The sequence below is a fragment of the Strongylocentrotus purpuratus genome, unplaced genomic scaffold, assembly GCF_000002235.5.
Source record: "Strongylocentrotus purpuratus isolate Spur 01 unplaced genomic scaffold, Spur_5.0 spur5_scaffold_15, whole genome shotgun sequence".
NCBI classification, from domain to species: domain Eukaryota; kingdom Metazoa; phylum Echinodermata; class Echinoidea; order Camarodonta; family Strongylocentrotidae; genus Strongylocentrotus; species Strongylocentrotus purpuratus.
The window spans coordinates 23070428-23094040 of NW_022145600.1; the positions used below are offsets into that span (position 1 = coordinate 23070428).

Below are 23613 nucleotides of genomic sequence, written 5' to 3' on the forward strand. Positions count from 1 at the left end.
CTGCATTTGCATCCTTAATGTATTTGGAATATTATGTTGTCTTCTTAAATGTTGAATAATAATCCATTCATTTAGTAAACTACAAGTCAAATATATATTTCTGCAAATAAAAAGCACAAGGGAAAACGAAAGAAAGCTATGAGAAAAGGGTGTTTTTAGGATAAGATAAAGTCAATCAATGCAAGTATCTTGTGGATTTTGATTAAATTTAACTCAGAAATAATATCTTAAATCATTTAATATTTTGCAGCTCAAACATAGTTCTATGAATTAAAAGCAGACAGGAAAACGAAAGAGAGATAAAATAAGAGCATTTTTTATAACGATATGAAGCCAATCAAAAAAAAATCCCTGGGTAATATGGTAGCAATCATGGAGGCATTAAATACCCTAGGGCTAATTAATTACTCCCTAGCCTAGGCTTCCTCCTCAACGAGGAGAAGGTTCGTTAAATGCTAATGAGCTTTTATCTTTAGCAGGCAAGTGTGGAACTGGTGTAGCGAGTATATTAAAGAGAGAGGGTCGTAATTACGAGAGGGGGAGAGAGAGAGAGAGGGAGGGAGAGAGAGAGAGAGAGAGAGAGAGAGATCTAGAGAGGAAGAGATTCATGTAGAGAGGGGGAGATTATAATTATGAAGAGAAAGAGAACATGGAAGAGTGAAGGAGAGATAGATAGAGGGAAAGAGAAAGTGGAAAGAGAGGGTGAAAAGGGGGGAGAGGGAGAGGGGAAAGAGAGAGGGGGGAAAGACAGAAAGAGTGGGAGAGGGAGGGAGAGGAAAGAGAAAGGAAAGAGAAAGGAAAGAGAAAGGAAAGAGAAAGGAAAGAGAAAGGAAAGAGAAAGGAAAAATAAAGAGGAAAAGAAGAAAAATAAAGAGGAAAAGAAGAAAAATAAATAGAAAGAGTGAGAGCGCAAACAAGACGAAGAGAGCGAGAGAGAGCAAGAGAAAGGAAGAGAGACAGAAAAAAGGAGAATGAGAAATGACAATACAGAAATAAAGAAATAAAGAGAGCGAACATTGAATGTCACTGTTATGTTCCAAATGGTCAAACAGGCAAGAAAAATATACATATTTTCAGATGAGAGGAAGTGTTATGTCATGGTCCCTAAACTTTGCCAAAAATGGAAGTGGTTTAATGGTTTTTCAGTTCATGCACACCTGATTTCCTATCATTTCCTATCAAAAAATCAAAACAGTGCCATTGTACAATATCTCCATCTCTATAGATCGCTGTACTCGCACAAAGGCCTACATATGATACTTTTATCAGAGCATACATGTAGCCCTATACTATCTTGTATGTGTACTTGTGTAGGGCCTGGGAAAACAGCCTGCAAGAACCAGATGTTGTATGAATAATATATCAGATTAGAATACTTCAATAGGCCTGGTTATAAAGCCTAGCTTTGAGCCACAAGAGCAAGACAAGTCTTTAGGTATCGCCATTGAGGCTCCAAACAGATGAAGTATTCTAATATTCTTTTACCGTTTTAAAACCAATTCAATTAGCAAAAAATAATTGACTTTCCAAGCACTTGGGTAACCATGACCTAGCTTCATCAAGTTTATAATCACTATATATTACAGGATAGCAAGATGATTTTAAAGGCACTACATGTACAGTGTATATCCAATTTTGCTGGCAGAAACATGCTAATAGGCGACGATCACTTTAATTTGTCTGAATATGTTAAATAAGATGAAATTCTAAATTACAGCAAGGTTATTGCTACATAAGTACTTGGCAAACAACATGTATGTATGATAGATGAGATTACAAAAAGGTATCTTTTAAAGTTTCACATCACTTCAAAAATTGTTAGTTTTCTTGTAACTTCTTAATATATTTCCCCCAATATTCACAAGAGATCCATTATTCCATACCCACCAATCTACAGAAGATTTTCAATTTTCCTTTAACCTCTTGACTTCTGAATGTTCTCATTCACTGCCGTATAGGGCGATTTCAAGAACAGTGTCCCTGTAAGACATATTATGACCTTTATATACAGTATTTCTTTCACCCTAAAATGAAAAACCTCTTTTTATGATCATTGACTAGTGTTTCTCTGGCATCACCACAACTTTTCAATGGAATGGCTAAGGGTGCGTTCAATCGAATTTTCGAAGCTAGAATCACAAACATGAATCACAAATCAAAACGCCGTTACAAAAAACAAGGTCATTGCGGTTAGCGTTCAAGCGATTTTTCATCAACACTGATTCTAGCTCATTTCGAGCCCAGCCACTGCGCATCACCCTCGCAGTTTGACCCAGGAAGTATAGGTCAACTTCGGCGCGCGCTTTTTGGAATTGTTTACGGCCGAGTGTCGACTGCTGTTTTGAGCATAGATCGCAATAATAAAACAAAGAATGAGAAGGTGATGGAAGGAAGAAACAAAAAATTATATAAGGAAAGACAAAAAGAGAAAGTGATAGAATGATTAAAACAAAGAAGAACATACGAGAAAGTGATATAATTATAAAAACAAAGAATAACATAAGAGAAGGTGATAGAAGGAAAAACAAAGAATAACATTAGAAGAAAAAGAAGAAACAAAGAATAACATAAGGAAAGACAGAAAGAGAAAGTGATAGAATGATTAAAACAAAGAATAACATAAGAGAAAGTGAGTGAAGGGAAAAAACAAAGATTAACATAAGAATAGAAGGAAGAAACAAAGAATAACAAAAGAGAAAGTGATAGAATGATTAAAACAAAGAAGAACATAAGAGAATGTGAGTGAAGGGAAAAAACAAAGATTAACATAAGAACAGAAGGAAGAAACAAAGAATAACAAAAGAGAAAGTGATAGAATGATTAAAACAAAGAAGAACATAAGAGAATGTGAGTGAAGGGAAAAAACAAAGATTAACATAAGAACAGAAGGAAGAAACAAAGAATAACAAAAAAGAAAGTGATAGAATTATAAAAACAAAGAATAACATAAGAGAAGGTGATAGAAGGAAAAACAAAGAATAACATAAGAATAAAAGGAAGAAACAAAGAATAACATAAGGAAAGACAGAAAGAGAAAGTGATAGAATGATTAAAACAAAGAAGAACATAAGAGAATGTGAGTGAAGGGAAAAAACAAAGATTAACATAAGAATAGAAGGAAGAAACAAAGAATAACAAAAAAGAAAGTGATAGAAGGAAAAACAAAGAATAACATAAGAATAAAAGGAAGAAACAAAGAATAACATAAGGAAAGACAGAAAGAGAAAGTGATAGAATGATTAAAACAAAGAAGAACATAAGAGAATGTGAGTGAAGGGAAAAAACAAAGAATAACATAAGGAAAGACAGAAAGAGAAAAAGAGGAAAACAGGGTATAACATAACGGAACAGGCCACGATAAAGCGCATGGTATAGTAAACGCAAACTGCATGAAAAGCAGGCGCGCGGTTTTTGTCCAAACCGGAACAGGCTCCGTCATACAATCATGATTGAAAACTCCGTCCGTTCAATCGAATTTTAGCGACCGTGATTCTGCAGAACCATGATACAAAACGCATCTTTTTCAGCGTTTCATGTTTGTGTTTTCAAACACGTTTATTTTTACGACCGACGAAAAAATCGCTTGAACGCATTGCGTTTTAAACTAAACGTCTTTAGAAACCGTGATTCTAGGGTGAAAAAGTGTCGATTAAATGCACCCTAAAAGACACATCACACAGCAGGGCTCCACACCAACTATTTTTGCGTTGGGAGTCCGAATAGATATTCTGGGGCCTCTTTGCATTAAGCCCTATGTAGAAATTCACAAATTTGTTGGGGTCTCGCCCTATATTTTGGGTTGGGCATCCATATTAGTCCAGGGCACCTCTTATTATTGCCGAGCCCTCCATGCAGGACACACTGTACAGAATTGTCCTATAGACGAAATACAGGCACCACTCTGTTCCAGTAAGCAATGGGTCAAATTAACTTTGTTACTTGGTCAGTCAGAACTTGGTAAACATCATTACATTCAGAGAGAAGGAAGACGGGAGAGAGAAAGAATGGGCTTCTATTGACACAGTACAACGACAATGACCACTGGGTGATGTATAATTGGAGCCATAGGAGATGGCCGAGCTTTTTATTTACATGTACGCAGCATACATGCTGATGAGTATGAGTGGCTGCTCAAGTGCTCATGTACATTATCAGTACATGTATATGATGCATGCACTTTGGTATGCACATACATGTACGTAACAACATGGATACAAATACCTGTCACCCCACCCCCCCCCCCCCCCCACAAAAAGAAGAAGATAATCATAATAATAAATAATAGCTACACACTGTTCATGCAGGGTTCTCTCCCATTAGTACATGTATTGTAGATGATAGCTCATTATGTTCATATAAATACATACCTCCATATGCACATTTATGCAATTTCATAGACTTTCATTCTTTTTGTTTTTGATGACAGAATATATTTTTTTCCATATAGGGGTTGTAAAGACACATATTTTCAATAATTACATTTAGGGTGCATGTATGATTAAACATTTCTTTAAGAAAAAAATTACTGATTTTTGCTTTTAGTAGAGAGCAAATAAGGAGAGGATCTTACAAGATACTTCACACAGAGTCGCCATTTTCTGTTTGATTGATCGCAACTTCCAATATTATAACTTTACTTTATATCTTTAATCAAAATTTACTATAAAACTTTCACTAAATCTGTTCCTCTCATTATTCTGCTTCTATTAAAACCAGTATTAAAACCAACATAATATCAGGGTAGAATTTCCCTCTATAGCTTACAATACACCACAACAACTTTCAATTTATACTACCAGTAATGTGAGTTAACATTTTTTTTTACAACCTTGAAAATTTAAATGAAAGGAAACTTTATGAATGCTCATTAGTCAGATTTGTTTGAAAGCAACATTCCAACCATTGTTTTGGATGGAAAATATTTACGCTTACGCATAATTGTTAGTTTATTACACTGAACAAACATGAAATTGGGCACTGTTGTGATATCTTTTCCAGTGCTCGGTTAATCATTATATACAGCTTGTTTACATCTGTTATGGCAATTTCACATGCATCAAGGTTTCGGCCTTGACAGGCTTTCTCAAACCCAATGACGTAAGGATCACGCAGTGGCTATAGTACACATCAAGGCGTTATAAGCACAAATGGAAGTTCGCGCGCTGCGAGGCTCTTTGAATGCTGTAGCATGTCCTACATGTTGGCATGAAGGATATGCTACAGTGATCCTCTATGCAGACCTCAGTGGCGTGACGAGAAGAGCCTTTGGGATAAGGAAGGGATTGGGACGAGGCCTGATTTTGTGATTGTGAAAATTCTACTTTGGGCACAACTAAAATGAAAGTATTATTTCTTACAGGTTTTGGACAAAAGAATGATTTGTGCAGAAAAGCATCTTGATCTTGATACATGACCTCAACAGCATTAATTACTCTTAAATTCCAATGTAATTCTCTGTGTAAATCATCTACATTCTGTTTGCGAATAGTCGGAGGGCATTAGGGCACATAGGTAAATTAGAGCTAACTGCAGTCAAGAGATTATATAATGATCCTACATGTTATGTAGCATCAAAATAAAGTAAAAATTATCAAATTCCCTGATCAGGAGTTGACAGGAGGCATACACTCTACTGTACACCTGCACGACCGGGGTAATAATATATATCTGTATTAAGCGCTTTGAGATGGCTTGTGGTCCTGAAAAGCGCTATATTAAGAACAAACTATTATTATTATTGTAGGGTCTATTCTACCCAAAGAAGAAGAGACACTACATCTCTGCTCTCAATCCATTAGACACACTCACTACAAATTTCAATATCTCCTCCATTGCTCCATAATATGATAATAGTTCTCCTGGGAAATATTAATCTTTTTTCGTTTATATTTCAGGGCTGGAATGTCAACACTTGTTTACTCCCATTTCAGTTTCTGAAAGCAAGTATTAACAAGTTTATGGTTATCCTTCATTCTGACCCAATTTTTAAGCTCAGGAAAGGTTACAGGAGGCCCATTTACATTGCAGGAAAAAACATCTATGAAAAACCATCAGGGTCACTGAACTATCATTTACACTATTATATTTAGTCCCATAAAAACTATCAGTGTTTGCTTATTCTGTTTCTTGAGAGGAGTTGTATGAACGTGCCACTTGTCACTGCTCTGCACGCATTAGCACGGAGAGGCACGTGACAAAAAAACGGAAATCAGTAGTTCGCAGGCATTCTAAAAGTGAGCATTTACACTGAAAACAAAAAAATGGTGAAGTTTGAGCGGGGCGTTTCAGGAAACCACACTCCACAACACTTGGAGTTGTGGGTCGTGTTATTGTGTTTATAGGTAGTTGCCTGGCAACTTTACTTCCAACGATAACTCCAGGGGGGTGTTTCACAAAGATCCTAAGTAGAACTTAACACTAAGTTGGACTTAAAAAGTATGGACAGCCATTGGAGCCTTAAAATGAAATATATTCAAAAGCAAAAATTGGAGTATTTTAGACTTTTCATCAATTCCACATCAAGAACATGAAATCTCCCATGATAATAGAAAATATGAATGATTTGAATCAACATTTTATGCCTTCTAAAAAAACAAAAACAAAATGTTTTCAAGGATGCTAATGGCTTCCCATAAATTTTAAGTCAAACTTAGAGATAAGTTCAACTTAGGATCTTTGTGAAACACCCCCCAGAATGTGAGAAAAACTAACAGTTTTTGCTTGCAGTGTAAATGCAGCTTATGAAGAATTTACAGAAATCCGTAAGTTTGGGCATTAGCTGTAGGGTCAAGGAATTCATATCAAACTGAAGACTCTGTTTGATAATAATATTGGGTGAGAAATTGATGGATTGTTGCTTCTTGCCAGAGGAAAATCTCAAGTGATATTGAGTCATTCCAAAGATATTTTATATTTTAGTTTCTATGATGTGGGATCTTGGCCCCCTGGCATTAGTATCTCGATTTATAACCCCTGTCCACCCACACAAAAATGCATCTGTCCTAATAACATTTTTCTTTTCAAAATTTGGGAAAACTGAAAAGGGTAAAATAACATGTAGCTTATCAAGAATAAACTTACTTTCTTAGTCAGGTGTAAAAAAATTCATTCAAAGAATTTTTGTTTTTTAAATAATGCTTTGGCAAAGTTATCAACTATAACAAAGGGCTACTAGAATTATTCTTGAAATAGGAATATTAAAATGAAATTATCATAATCATAAACTTTAAAATCATATTTCTAAGATAATACTAGGTATATCCAAGGAAATACTCCTTGATACATCTACATGTACCTGTAGTCATTCAAATATATATATAGCTGTAGATACTTACAGACTTCGTAGTCCAGGTTGCATGTACAACATTGCCCTTGTATGATCCAATGATGTAAGACTGGGAGGCCACGTTTAATGCAAAAGTTTGCTTGACAAAAATGTTTCCTCTTTGTTCAAACTTCTAAACCCCAACACCACTCACTATCTATACAGAGAAGTATCAGGCATGTGTTTGTTCCTGCATGAAGGATCTATTCCTTCTTACCGATACCAGTATGATTATTCCAACGATTAACAGTCTCCTTCCGTGCAAAGAAACAGCCAATATGCATGCACAATAACAACTGCCACTGGAGGAATCCAGTCCAACACCGAAAATGTTTCAGCTCCAGTCGCCTACCAAACAAACACTCCACCATTCAAAGCTTTGGGCAGCCAATTGCGAGTCCCTTTCACCCAGCACAGATTTATTTAGCCTCTCGTCAGGAGCAATTTTGACCCCTTCATAATACCCCAATTGTGATCCCTGAATGGGCGGAGAAAGAGAGGTACATGGGAGGGTGGGGGTTTGGGATGATGGACAACTATAATGACTCAGTGACTCACACCGTTGTTCTGAAGACCGAACAAGGGGGAGTTGTGATAAGTCCTGCTCTGCTTGGACAAAAGGAATGGCTTAACTTTATTTTTAAAGCTACCTGTAGGATGTGTGCGATCTTTTCAGCCCTGATGAAGTGCACTTTGTGCCTTGAGCTCGGTAAAGAAAAGGTGTCAACTATAACTGTTCTTCAAGAAAAGAAAAGAAGTACTGGGATAGTACTTATGGTATGGTCTTGAGGATTATTAACTAGAGCCTCTTGCTTCATCGTCAGATCATTAGACCAGAGAGTTAACTCCCTGATTAAACTGTTCTGGACTCGAGTACCGGTAGTCTGCAAGCATAGAACCCCTGGCAGTCTATTAAAAGGGCTTCAGACCACAGACTATGTTAACTTTCAACTGATTCCATGTTGTTATTATTGTTATAAGTTTAATTTACTGAAACTAACATCTGATTAGTTATATATTTATTGTTTCAAGATGATTAGCAATCATTGTCTTTTTTTTCTCTTCAATTTCAGTTGAGAAATTTGAGGTCAATATAACCAAAGAAACATTTACACTCTTCCACTATATTTGAACATTAATAAAAACTCAAGATGGAAGAAAAGAAAATTGTGCTATTTTGTCAAATCCCTCAATCCTGACTCTGTCTTCACATGAACATAAGAACTGATTATGAAGTAAATGCATTACTCAATTGTACTTAGATGAAGAAAAAAAATCCCCCTAAATCAATCATCTTCAAGGAAACTGTGGCAACTCCGAAGTCTGGTCACCAATAGGCCTGTCCTCATCAGCTCGAGATTGCCAAATATCCCGCTATTTTAACTACCCCGATAGCAAATTATCCAGCTACTTTGCGTCTTCTTCAGCCCGTAGTTGCAATTAGCGGGATATTCGGTCAAGATAATCATCCCAAGATCTCTTGGGCTAGTTTGCAAAATATCCCGCTATTTGTCCGGTTTGTTTTCACCAGCCCGAAGACTTGCACTATATAGCGAAATATCTCAAGTTAATTTCTCGAGCTTGAGTTTCGAGTTTCGAGTTTCGAGGTCAAGTCTCAAGCTGGTGAAGTCGGGATTTGTAACTTTCAGGATTATTTCCCAAATCAGAAATAGCAGGCTATTTGGTTATCTCGAGCTGATGAGGACATACCTAATGTGCTAAACCTTGATACAATTATCTGAGTCACATGTGGGGATTTCAGTCCCTCTGTGAGAAATTAAATATAGCACTGGGGAAAAGAATTCAATTACAGTTTTAATAAAGATAGAGTCAACAGATATCGCAACATTTGCGACAAAGACAGTGCACCTATAAAAAAAGTCCTTAATTTGCCAGATAAATGCATGTTTCAAATGGATATTCATTGATTCAATACATACACACTTAAAAACATGATATGCTTTGCTATTGTTACTTATGATCGATATAATCGATATTCGATACTACCGGTAATAAATAGTATTTGCTAATGCAATTCAATATTTAAAATTCAATGTCTGTTAATAATTCACTTTCACTAACTACATGTATGAACACTCACCGTTCCTCAACATCTCTCTATGCAGAAATTACCATCTAGCCATACTTCCATCTAACATTTTAATTCATTTTTTCCTCATTTCATGAAATATTTTCATTACAATGCTGTTTTTTTATAGTTTGCCTCTAAAAAGGCATACCGGTACTACAATGCATGTATTTCTGATTTCATGAATCATTCTTTTCAATTGTATACTTAAAGATAAAGATCAGTTATGGTCATGCGATTGCATTGTGAAAGAAACATTGTGGAATTGATCAGCAAAGGTTGATCATCTAGCATATAAGGATTGGTGTGTACTGCAAGGTTCTGGAATCATCAAAATGATAAGAAATTTGGCCCAGTCTTGGTAAAGTTACAAGCACCATACACAGAAAGACGTATATGGGACTACGCACACTTGCGGGACACATGCATTTTATCTATCACATAACAATAGATAAACTAATTTACCAAATATATCAATTAGTAGGCGGTTTCCTGGCAAAATTGTTGTCATCATGTACAGTACTAGTCAAAACATATTCTTTCACATGATTGGTAATAAGAGCTTACCATTTCATTTTTTTTAAATTGGGGCGTTTCCAAAATTCCAATACTGGTCTTTGCCTTTAAATAGTATACTTTTCAATAAAAAACGGGAGACCATACTCAAAACTTCCAAAGCCGGAATTATCTGGAGGAATGGTAAAAACTTCAACCTTGTGTGTGGCATGTTTCCAATCACAGCTCCCTTGTGCGAATGCCACAAGGAACTCATTCATTTGGCTTCAAAAGAAAGGATTTCATGCAAGATTAACTTTCGGAGCTTTCAAATTCAGAGTGGAAGGTGGCTGTAAAAGAATCCCTGTCGGCAAAAGCATCTTAAACCGGAGCTCAAAAGCATTCTTTATAACAGCAATATAGAGGAGAAAAGAGTCAAAGGCTAAAAATGAAAAGTGGTAGTGATTTTTGCAATTTGTTAAGTGGCAGAATTTAACCTTTGGTAAAGAGGATTGCATTTCTATATTACAAGCACAAACACGACACTAATTTGTGAGAAAAAAAATGTCTACCACAAAAACCAAGAATACCGAAAAAATTCCAAGGCCCAATTTCCTCGCTTTCAAACTCTATTAATGTTATTGATACCTGTACTTGCAATTTAGGACACTGCAGGTCTTGTGCTAGAAACCCTTCTGAAAAGTTTATATGCTTAGTTAAAATATTTCATTTTATGTTTGTTTAGTTTATATTTAGATTCTGCTTATAAGTATCGACTTGCATGGTGATGTAGATATACAGAAGGCAATATGGTTGCACCATATTTGTTCAATGCTTTTTTTTAAATAAATATGAATACTTGACAAAATACTATTTTGAGGTTTGATATAAAGCCCCTGTTCACAATGTGTGCACCATCTTCACTGTATTCTCATCACATGATAACTTGAACTAAAAACTACCCCCCCCCCCTCCCCCCCCCCCCCCCTTCCATCACTTTATTTACAATCCCCCCTCCAAATCTTGTGAGTCAGCGCTGGGTCCATTTGGTGTGAAAATCACATCGACTTGTGAAAACAGAGACAGTTAACTTGTTACCTGGCACTTTATCTCTCTCAATAAACAAAACCCAGTCTTTTATTAAAATCCTGCCTTTCAATTGCAGAGCAAGCTGAAAGAAAGACAGACTTGAGTAACAATGACCTTGTCAATAAAGTTATCAGGTGCAGAGTAAACAATCCTTGAGGTGACTAAACCATTGTAGCTCAAGTTCGTCTCACTGGCCCCTGCTATAAGTATGGGATACATGATGTGGCATCTGAATATGACTACACAGCTGCAATTGACTAAATTAACACTAAAATTACCCTGAATTATCCTCATTTTGTCTGTTTTCGGTTGGGTTTCAGTCCCTTTGGTGGTGTAACTGGGGTACATGTTAAAAAGAGTATGGAACTTGGCTAAAATGAATTAATATCTCACTCCTAATAATTGGACTTAGTTATCAACAATGTAAAATTCCATGCATACAGTAGGATCTCAGTAGACTTGCCAGTACCTTGCCCAACAAAGCAACATCTTAATATTTAACAAAACAAAACAAAAGTCAATAAGTTTGAATAGGCCTATACATTAGGCAATGGGTCTCTTGAAACAAAGTCAATGTTCATGTAATATCAACTTATAATTTTGGTTTAGTTATGATAATCAGCTTTATTTGGCCCCTCTTTCTGTCCACCCAAATGCTGTCAAACAAAACAAGTAAATCACCACAGGTACTTTTGTTATATGAAGAACCTTGAATTCGAATAGACTAGTGAACAGGTCTATAGTATTGTATAAAGTCTGGCAATTGATCCACTTGCGATTTTGTTTATAAGCAGCTTAATGGCCCCAGTCAAAAGTAATAATCTGGAAGAAAATAGGAGAAAAGATATTTAATTCAATTCATTTATTGATGACAAGGCTATGTGCATTCGTTGTGAAAGCCAGGAGGATACAATCATGCGAAATGTAAACATCAAGGTGACTATACTGGCTTTAGTTTCGACCTCACTGGGTTCTACCACTTCAACGCACTGCCAATCAAGGGTGGAGCAGATGGAGCAATTGAGCTGCTGTCCTAACTAAGTGAAAAAATACACGGGGGCTCGGGCGATTTAGCCCCCTGAAATGCCAAACAGAGCCCCAGAAAGTCATAAAAGAGCCAAAAAAAATTTGCATCAAGTTCAATGCAAAACTAATCAAAGAGTGTTATTTTCATGCAAGCAAGGTTGAAAAGTAGCCCCCCAAATTTTGTTAATAATTTTTTTCCTTGTGACCTATCCTATTCCTTGATTTTTCATGTAACAATGACAATTATGATCACAACTACAGTTACCACAAGACTGTTTCTATTCAAGGATTCATGTACATGTAGCCAACTTATTGGTTGACATGCCAATTCAACAGGTGAAGCAGAGCCTAACTAAAGTCTCTGATTCAAGTCTGAAGACTACACTTACAAAATTGCATGTTCCACAAAAGTCACATACCAACATGTATGCTTCCCTAAAGTCTATTTCAGAGCACCTCCAGTATAACTTCTGGGATTTCATTCAGGTACCCTTTTATACCAAGGTGACACACAGGCCCTGCTGAACTGGCATATTTACCCAGGCCAGGCCTTCTTTTTGATAGTCCTGAGCATTTTGTTATTCTATTTACAGTAAAGGGTCAATTATCAGTGTTATCAAACAATGCAATCGGTAATGCCTTGCATTCTACAAGCAGAGACTTCCTGCCTTCATCAAGATATGGTTAGAATAAGTCAATATCAAGAATTTTATTGCAAAAAGGAAAGGTTCAGCGCAAAAGAAAAGTTGATAAAACCAACATGTCTCTATTTTGATAGAACTAATGTTTATTTACCATTTACTCTGATCAATGCGAGACGAAAATTTTCTTTTACGTAGGAACAAAGAGGGTCAAAATTAAGACTGCAGAAGGAGTGCTGGGGATTAATCTTTCAACTTGCAATGAACAATGTTGAAAAAATGTCTTCAGATACATACAGTGTATATAAAAATCAAAATGTTATATGTCCATTGCATATTATTGAACGCTGTATTACACTACAGCTTCGTACATGTAATTAGAAGATAAGCCCATTTGGCTATGCTTCTGTTTTGTTTTTTAATTTTCAAAATAACAATGAATTTTTTAAATCTATAATCTTTACGAAGGCTGAAGTTAGTCTGAAAATTTGAAAATCTTTGACTGAGTCATCGGCTAAAAAAGCCAATTACCTCAAATCACCGCAAATTACCTCAAATTACCTCAAATTGAATGACATCACCTTTCTAAGAAGTCGGAAGAGAAAAACAGTCCATTACCCATCAAAGGAAACAAAGGCAGATCTGTTCCTCTGTGTTGACAGATAAAAAGCAATCATTTCCTATCAATGTTTTGTTTGTTTTTTGTCAGAAGTTTGAAGCTCCACGCTTGAATGAGGAAGAACGGGAAGGAGAGAAACAAGGTGGAAGGGAAAGACAGGTGGAAAAACAAAGAAACAAGTGCCTTCGTTCATCCCTGACAGCATGGCTGCTGATGCATATCCACTAGCATCCTGGTATTACTCCTTATATCCGGAGAGTTACCCCCTCAGGACGATTACCCCTGTCAGACAATTTGGATCTATTTTTGTATAATTTGGAAAGAAAAGAGTAACAAATGCAAGAAACAACACCTTAATCAGTTAATGGAAGTGTGTCCAAAAGTGTTCAATACTCATTAGCTAAATAATTTCAGTTAAAAGTAAAACATTTATTCGGTAAAGTTTGCACACAATAATGTATTCTAATATCAATATTACCTGCATGTGATGATGTAGATGTTTTAGTAAGACACTTACTTCCCTATTAAAACACACTTGGTGGTAATAATTCTGATCCAAATTGTTCTACAAAGATATATTTTCTGTAGGGGGGGGAAGGGGTCCACAGGGCAGTTGTCCTTTTCATTGTCTGTTTGTCCTAGGTTGTTCTCCGAACTACTGAGATGTTAATCAAGTAGGCTAATATCAGTCTTATCACACCAACGTCTCAAAGATTTAATCCTAGAAATGTTTCCAAAAACTAGTAATTGTAATTTATAGAATACACTAGTAGAGTGAATTTTTTAGATCAATAAAGTGTGTTATTCATAAATCTTAGACTTACAATCTAAGACAGGGCACTATTATTTCTCCCCGAAAGTAAAATCATCAGCATTTTGATATTGTTCCCCCTTCGGCCAAACAGAGTGTCAAGTTATCCTCTAGATATTGTCCTTCCTGAATTTGATCTTGGGGTCTTTGAGGGGACAAGCCAGTCCATTTCCTAGGATAAACACTGTCTACCTGACTCCCTTCAACAAGCCCGCGACCTCTTGACCTCCGACCAGCTTCAAAGCATCAAAATCTAAAAAGACTCACCCCCTTCGGCTCAATACAAATTTCTTTCATACCCCAGAGTTTATATGACCCCTGCTGGCGCATAAACACAGGATATTTTCTATTTCATAATTACTCAGGTAACTAGTCATTTGACCATGGTTTCTTATGAAAACATGGCAGGTTTTTGTTGGCATATTACTCTGGGAATACAGTCATACATGATACATCACTCTTTTATATGTGTGAATGGCATGTGATTACACTGAATGGAATGAAGGCATTGTGACTGGATAAATCCACATTCCTGGTTTGTTTTGGTAAGGCTTCTGGATTTCCAACAAAAAATTGTTTGAAAGTAACCTTCATCAAATTGCTCAGTTTAGAATATCGGCTTATAGCCAGTGAATTGCAAATCCGAGACTGAGGTGTACACAAAGACAGATCACAATCATAAACCTTCTAAAACCTTTATAACACAGGGTAATAATGATTAATAATGCTACCTGTTCATAAGTGCCCACTTTTGCCCTACGTGGGACCCTTTCCACATAATTCCATGCCAGTTGCTCTGTAGATCTATACAAAGCATGCTACATTCTCTGTACAGAACCGAACACATCTTCCAGACGATGCAACCTTCCCGGCTGCATACAGCCTCTTCCACAATAAGGCCCATTTACACACCCCAAATACCATTTTGAAATATCATTAATTTTGGTGACTGCCATTTACAAGTTACTGTAAAAACCCATAAAAAACGTTGGTTCCTATTTGGGGGCGAGTAGTCAGTGCCCATGTGCAACTTGTCACTGCTCTGCAAGCGATCGCACAGAAACGAAAGAGTCACAAGATCAAACACTAGAATCGTACAGAGTTTTGATAGCAGGCATTTACACCGCAAAATTCTGTAAAATTTTGACAAAATCACTCCAGAGATGGATTTCTTTATTTCACTTTTTCGTGGTTTGCCAGTAATTGCAACTACCGATGAAACATCGCAATGCAAGGAAAATCAGTGATTTTGGTTTCAGTGTAAATGCAGCTATAAATGCTAGATCTTACTACATGTACCTCATGCGAGCCAGAAGAAAATGATCATCATCATGATAATCAATTCTTTTCGCGCCACACTAGATTAGGGAGCACCTGCCAAATCAAATCATCTCCTCCTCTAAATGGAAGAACCGCCTCAAGACATGAAGCATCTAATAGGCTGCTAAGAATATCCCATGGTGGGTTCAGATGGGAGGATCGGGTGGGAAACATGAACAGCGTTAAATCTTGTATTGTATTTAATTTACAGAGAATCAGGCTGTACATCTGCCTTCAGCTGTTGAATTGTCAAACAAAATAATTCTAAAAAGCAAATATCCTTTTGTATTTACTCATAGCATTGAACATTCAATGTAGGTTTGTTTGAATTTCCCAGAATTTGTTGTGATATTTTCATAGCACAAGATTAAATTTGAAGTCGTACATCTCAAGCTTCAGTTTTAGTTCACCAAAATAGATTTACGGTGTAAACTGTAAAGTTGGTTATATTTCTAAATGTAGGTTCTCAGCTGTAACGCTGAATGTCATTATGGGAAATCAGGTTTAATTTTAATCTGGTTTGCTCTTAAGCACCTTTTCAGTTCATCTGAACAAATTTATGGTGTAAAATTAGTTCTATGAATTTATAAACGTAGGTTCTCCTGCGCGTGGCAAGCGAGCGGTAACACTGAATGTCCCGTGAAGGGACAAAGAGATATCTTGCTGTTTCAAAGTACACAGGGGGGTGAAGAGGGTAGGAGGTTTGGGAGGGGGCATGGGGGTATCCCTTGAAAATGAAATTGGACCATAAGTAGGTCCATGATTGGAATAAGGAGTGAATGAGGTCAAAGTGAGTCCTCATTCCTGCAATTATAGCATTACAAGTAGAAGTGCAATAAAAACGGGCTTATATATAATTATAAACTAACTACGCCTGAATAGAAGTAGAATTCAATGAATTGTTGATTCTAGAGGCATCGCCAAGAGAATTTATAAAAAGAGAGAGAAAGAAAAATAAGGGGGTAGAGAGAGACTTAGGAGAGTCAAGAAAAACATGAGGACAAATGGGAGAGATGAACTAAAAGGAAAGAAGTATATTAGAGAGAGAGAGACAGGAGGAGATAGGGGAGGGAGAGAGTGAGAGAGAGAGAGAGAGAGAGAGATAGTGCAAGAAGCAAAGAGGAGAGAGAGATGGAGAGAGAGGGAGAGAGAGAGAGAGAGAGAGGGAGAGAGAGAGGGGAGAGGGGGAGAGAGGGAGAAGGGAGAGAGAGGAAAATCAAGAGAAAGAGCTGCAGACAATACAAACATTTAACACACATTACCCATCAATTAAATGTGTGATTATGTTTACAAGTTGCTAATTATGAGATAATTGAAACCAGAATTGCACCTGTTATCCATCGAGGCATTATTAAACACCAATTATAATTTACCGCTAGGCAACAAACCATGATTCAACAAAATGTGACAGCTTATCATAGCCTTATAAAACGAACCTGTCAATGCTGTCATTATACATGTCGGGACATGAGAGTGTTATTTCTCTTTTTTTGGCATAGTCATACCATATGTTGAATTTCTTAAGCCTAATATAAGGCTATTTTAAGCTACGCTATGCCAAATATTACGAAACAATTACCGGTAAGCGAATGTAGACTTAGGACGATGATATTGAGTAGTGGTCTGGACTTGAGGTATTCAAGAGTATTGGAATAATATGTGCGACAAGTGAATCAGATACTCACACGATCGCAAAGATTTTTTCGAAAAAGCACCTCAAGATCAAGGGCAATTCAATAGCCTATATCCCATAGAAATTATCATATTTGCATAAATACATCATTTGTAATGTTTGCCCATTTCAAAAGGTGCGATGTACACTAAACTTACCTTAGTTGATTTTCTGAAAGCCTTTCAATCTTTTTTACTGTTGGTACAGTCTATATACTGCAGCATATGAGAAAAACCATGTAGAGGACAACAGCAGTACAACTACAGACAAAAATGTGTTACAAGGAGAAAAAACAAAATCATACTGTTTTTAATTAAAGCACAGCAGCGTGACTACATGGCTAGAAGTTCTTACCACTTATTGGTCGACACCGTCAGAATAATTGCTCTCTCGGTTCAACGTCTGATCAAAATTATTGGTAGGTGGAGGAGCTGCGTTCAAGTCTCCAGATGTGAAGCCTTATATTGTTAGCGCAGGATGGTAGAGTATCCAAAGGTTAGGTCTGTTTCTGTAGTATGGATGAAAAGAGATGAAGAATATAGACTCAGAGTTAAAAGATGGATGGTCATACCATGTCATATACACCAAAAAAAGCCAAAGTATCCAGCACTTTATCCAAGTCAAAGACTTTTGCTTAGTTGTAGCCTTATTTTTCTGTGATGGAATCTTTCATTCATTGTCTTTAGATAGCACATTCATGTACTGTACAATGTACAGTGCAGCGCCAACGGCTAATACTTATAATTTCTTAATTTAGCGCTGATGTACCTCTCGAGCAAAACCTAAGCCTGAGGCTGAGGCGACGTGGGTTATTCTTTAATTATTTCCAAAATAGAACGTGGTACCGTTCCATCCAGAGGTCTACAAAAGCACAATAATGCAGTCTAGTGAATGCCAAAGTCAAATCTCTTTTCCTCACCTGGGCAATACAAACAGAATCATTTTTTTATACAATACAGAGCTAGAGCTGAGCTTTTGCAATCAACACAGGCTTGGCTTGAAATGAACAGTGAAGGTTGCACTAAGTGGACGAAACCGCAGAGATGGCTGGTCCAGCCATCAGGGCAAAAATCAAACCCTATCAAGTGGTCAGTCCGGATTGAATCGACACAGAATGCAGAAATTATGAGAAGGAGGGTTAAATTCCAAAGTAAACTTTTCCGAGTCCAACGGAGCGCTTGAAGCACCTTCCGATAACAAGGGCTGCTCTGTTTTGAAGACAATGCCCTGTAGTTCAAGCTCCAGCGTGTAAGTGTCACTCTGGGGAGCGCTTTGGCTGCTTTGGCAAAGTATTTTTGCTTACCGTACTAAAGGTGCAGGCAGGAGTACAGTGTTGTGTTGTGTTGCGCTAAAGCAAGGAGTGGGCAACAGACATGATACAGTAAGGCTGGTGACATGACTGGCAGTGGTCTGACACTGGTGGAGTGTGAAAGGGTAGAGTTTCGGGGAGGGGGTAATGAGGGGGGCTTGCAGGGACAGGGATAAGATTTCATGAGGAGGTGGGTGCCGTGGGTGGATGATTGAAGAGGTGTGAAGGCAGGTGGAAGAGGGGAACATGAGAGCATTCAGGGGGTGTGATGGTGCCTTCATTCATGGGAACATAGTGTATTCAGGGGGTGTGATAAGGGTATTCAGGGGGTGTGATGGGGGTCTTCAAAGGGAACAGAGGGTATTCACAGAGGTGTAATTGAGATGTGGTAGGTAGGGTCCATGTCTGAGCAAAAAGTGTAGAAAAATGAAGAAAGGGGATTATTACAACATGGACTGTGATCATATTTAAAAGGTGTATTAGGGCATTATCACAGGCCTCTAAACTGGGCTGAAAATATGCAAAGTTGGATAATAGTGCAGATACAGACCATCAAATTCACCAACTTTATTCAAAAAAAGATTTACTGATTGGTTTGAATCAATTGAATGATTCAATGAATTGTGGATGGAGTATTAATTTACAGTGATATAAGTGCAACACATTCACACTCCTCATTCTACAATACACAACTCCAATTTAGAAATAAATTCATATTTCAACCTCTAATGAAAGTTTCTTTCAAGTCAAAAACGACGCAGGCTACATCGAACATCATTGGAATCAAGGTTTGAAATCATAACAGACTCTCTAAATTCAGTTACGAAATACACTGTATTATGTATACAAAAGATATGCCTGCAGAGACCCTCCCTGTCGCCAAGCCCTGTACATACACATTACTACTCCCCAATTATATAAAGATTTATTTATACACAGTCTGCTGTATTTCGCCCCCAGGTCCTTATATTCATGAACAGTAGGCCTGTCTTGATCAGCTTTAGATTACCAAATATCCCGCTATTTTAACCATCCCGATCGCAAATAATCCAGTTAGTTTGCGTCTTCATCATCCCGAAGTTGCAATCAGCAGGATATTTGGTCGAGATAATCATCCCAAGATATCTTGGGCTAGTTTGCAAAATATCCCACTATTTGTCCAGTGCGTCTTCACTAGCCCGAAGACTCGCACTACGCGTGAACGCTAAGCAAAATAACTCGAGCTAATTTCTCAAGGTCGAGTTTCAAGTTTCGAGGTCTTGTCTCGAGCTAATGAAGATGCGATTTGTAACTGCGCGATTATTTCCCAAATCAGAAGTAGCTGGCTCTTTGGCAATCTCGAGCTGATGAAAGCAGGCCTAGTTTAAACCGAAACCTGAGTTGGTACATGTGTTTGTCATTACACAGTGTCAAGAGTATGGGCTTGGTGACCTCGCATGACCCCTGTCTTTCACCTCAAAGTTCAAGTGATAAAAAGTACCTTTCAAGAACTACTGGGGAAAGGGTGGGTCCTACTTTGAAGTGGGAAGAGGGTGAATGTAGTTTAAAGGCACGAACCCTTGTCAGTTATAGTGCCTAACATTGCGTCTGAACTAAGAGACTATTATACCAAGTGCTCCTAACAGAGCCAGAGACTGACAGAGCTAGGCTCTGCTCAAGACTTTGTGGAATTATTTGTAAGTGTCAAATGAGGGTCTGTGCCTCCAGACTGGGGTTATAAAGGGCTGAGAAGGGCGAGAGAAAAAATAAATGATATTGAGAATTATAAAAAAAAAATGGAGAGGAAAAGGGATTGGGTATTCTACAAGAAAGTAGGTAAACATTTCACAATTTAACAGTTTTTGCATGAGGACCAATCACCAATGCTGCCCTCCCCCCCCCCCCCCCCCCCCACCACCCCAATCCGATTCACCCCAATCCGGGAATTTCTACAGCACCAATGTCTATATAAGTGCAATCATGACACTGGTAGATGCACTCATAATTTCCATGCACAAACGTTAACTTAAAATCTAACCTCCATTTGGACCCTGATTATTTGATATAAAGGACTTTTTATCCCTACATTCTCTGTAATTGTTAACCATTTAAATGAATATTGTTCATTGTAAAAGGTCCCCTTTGAAGAGAGATTGTAAAAAGAAAAAAGAAAAGAGCTACAGAAAATATGAGAAGAAGTAGCTGCTACCTCAGTTTTCTTTCTTTCAAAATTCATATACGGTAATAATTGTTATAGAAGGGGCAGTTACACTGTCATCCAAACACGCCAAAAAATGCCAAACCGGAGCCTGGCCGCGATGTTACCAAGGGCAACTACGCTTTACCGGCAGACATGCCAAGCCCCAAACATTCCAAAACGAAGTGTGATCTTTTGGCGTGTTTTGGCGTGTTTGGCAAGTATAACCGCTCGCAGTTGTAACATCGCGATGTTAGGCACGTGACTTCCGGCACTTCCGGATTGTTACCCGCGCTCTTTTAAACCACGTTCTTCCCGTGTGATATTTATAGCATTTCCATCGTCGCGCGTGTTATCCGTTCATTCAGCTCCGTTTGTTCCAATTCCGTTAACTCATCCTTTATTCAATCTTCGTTATTCCCGTCTGGCCATATCTGTCTAGTAGTAGTATTTGAGTGTTTTGTTAGATTAATTAATATGGAAGTGAACAATTCCCATTGGACTGATGATGAGATGAAGTTCTTGATTTCGATGTGGAGGCAGGGAGAGCTCCTCCACCAGACTTCCAAGCGTCCCTGCAAACGTGGGGAAAAGGGCTTCAGAGAAATGAGTGAAAGCATGAAATTAACAATTAACAACGATGATTTTCTTAACCTTCCCATATCGTTTTTACTACTAAATTTCGATTGAATTTGGGAAAACTGAATCAGCAGCCGTAGTCCGTACTTCGTAACTTATCCACTCTTGCCTCAAATACTACACGCGAGATAAACAAAACATATCGCATGCATGCGCATGGGATGTATCGCTATTTAGCTAGCTATAGCGCTAGCTGGAAATTGCGCGCGCTAAAAATCTTATAGCAGGCCGGGGTCAAAGGTCGGGAAGACTGCACATGCGCATTACCAACCGAAACACGCCAAAACATCGCTGAACAGCTCCGTCGGTGATGTTTCAGCACAAGTGTAACCGGGTGCACGAAACATCGCGACTTTTCAAAATGAGGTATTTGACAGTATAAATGCGCCTAGAGTTGCATGTTTGGCCTTGGTGCAATGAATTGCTTTCTTTCATAGAAAATTCAAACTGCCCTTGTGTAGAGGAAGCCATTTAGAAGCAGTTTTATTACTTTTATTGCCTATATATCTCTTTTATCTATCAATGGGTCTTCTGTATTCACTATTCATGAAGCCAGTTTATTTGCAGTTCAATATCCTTTTATGGGAAATGTATAGATTATAATGTACTTTTCAAGTTTGAGTGAGATGTGTCTAAAGATAAGAGAAAAACTATATACTGTACATGTACCCCTTTTAAACAAATATATGTTACTGCACTATAAAGGAACCCCATTTGTTTCATCCTACTCCATGTACATTGAACTTAATGAAGATTATTTCTTTTATATTCAGAGGGTGGGAAAGACGTTATAATTTAAAGCTTATCTGCCGTAGTTTATAGGAGGGATTAGGCTGCCCTGCAAGGTCACTGGACAGGTGGTTATCTCATCAACTCAGCTCTCAGTTAACATAAGAAAAAGAGGATCATGGGGGACCAATGGTCACCGATTAGTCATTGTTTGTTATATAGAGGGCGCAAGTAGCTACAAGTAGTGCAGTGGGCCTTTAAAGGGTGGGAAAGGCGTTATAATTCAAAATCTCTGAAACTCAATTGTCAATGCAATCATGTCAAATTACAAAAGGAAAGAGATTAAAGAGTAGGCAGCATAAAGAATGATACTTGTGTATGGAGAAAAAGAAAGGAGAGAGGGGGAGACAGGGAAGGGGTAGAGAGAGAAAGAGATAAAGAGAGAGAGAGGGGGAGAGAGAGAGGGGAGAGAGAGAGAGAGAGAGAGAGGGGGGAGAGAGAGAGATAGAAGGGGATAGGAGAGAGAAGACAATAAAGGAGGACAATCTGAAAAGCTCAAGAAAATACCAGTATTAAAAGAAAATTACCTACTGACTATAAAGATACAATATAAATTTTAATAAAATCACAGAAACTTATTTCAATCTACTGTATGTATGTTTCTTGTAAGAAAACGTGGTAAAATGTAATATTCATCTCTCTTGAAAGATTAGGCCTATATTCATAGACAGTTCCATCATCCATGTACTAACATGTACTTTTTCTTTTGGTTAACAACCTGTAGTTGTTGCTATGATGGGCATGTCCATGCATGCCTAAGGAAAGCTATTGGGTCATTTCAAAGTAACCTTTAGTTTAATCAGGGAGGTGAGACTTTAAATGGAGATTCCGTCTCGAAAGAATTTCCAGAGGGAAAGATATTCAAGATTAACTTGGCTTAACAACAAGTAATGTAACCCTCTTCAGCCATCAAATCCATCAACAGCCGCCCTTATCAGACCACAGATGCCCTCTGGCGATCCAAATGTTACGAAGTGTTACGCAACGCGGCCTGCTTCCCTAAGCTCTCCAAACACTTGGTCGTAAAAAAAAGGCTTTGAAGCCATGCGAGTCACCGAGAAAATGACGTCATACTCATTGAAGATGTATATAGCTATAACAGACAAAAATACAAAATCGACAACTTATGGCACAAGGCAACCTGCTATTGGTTATCAAATGCTTTCGCTGTGCTCGGATAACTCTTCTGAAGACGTAGCCATCTGAACCAGCGAAATCGACCAAGGAAATCGTGAGTTAGAGTGAATGCAAGTTTCTCATCATCATCACGTTCTCTTCTAATTATTGACATTTTCCGAAAGTTTCCGAAATTTTTACATAGCTAGGAAGGTAGTCCATAAGTTTATCTCTTAAAATAACTAAATGAAACTGTGTTGTATAATTGCGCATTTGGTTTAATGAGGGTTAGAAGTTGTCAATTCATCACCACTTTTCACCCCGAGTACGGGCCGGCGACGCGAAAGCCGCCGTGCTCGCTGGGCTGTACATGCTGGATGTTGTTGGTGGAAACACACATAGCTGCATTTCTACCCTGGCCGTGTATTGAAAGTTGTGCTATTGATTCTCAACATTTCAAACACCACTGTACAAAACTCAACTGATTTCATTCAAAGG

At 37.8% G+C, this 23613-nt stretch overlaps 1 protein-coding gene across 1 annotated transcript in view; it reads right to left on the reverse strand.

Moving 5' to 3' along the window:
- LOC115918644 (polyamine-modulated factor 1-binding protein 1-like) overlaps positions 1–18465 on the reverse strand; it is a 44448-nt gene extending 25983 nt beyond the window's left edge. The window contains exons 1-2 of the mRNA XM_030985844.1: positions 18390–18465; positions 17441–17594 (exon numbers count right to left, since the gene is read on the reverse strand). The gene's annotated coding sequence lies outside the window, so the exon portion shown is untranslated. The remainder of the gene's footprint in view (positions 1–17440; positions 17595–18389) is intronic.
- Positions 18466–23613: the final 5148 nt, after the last annotated feature.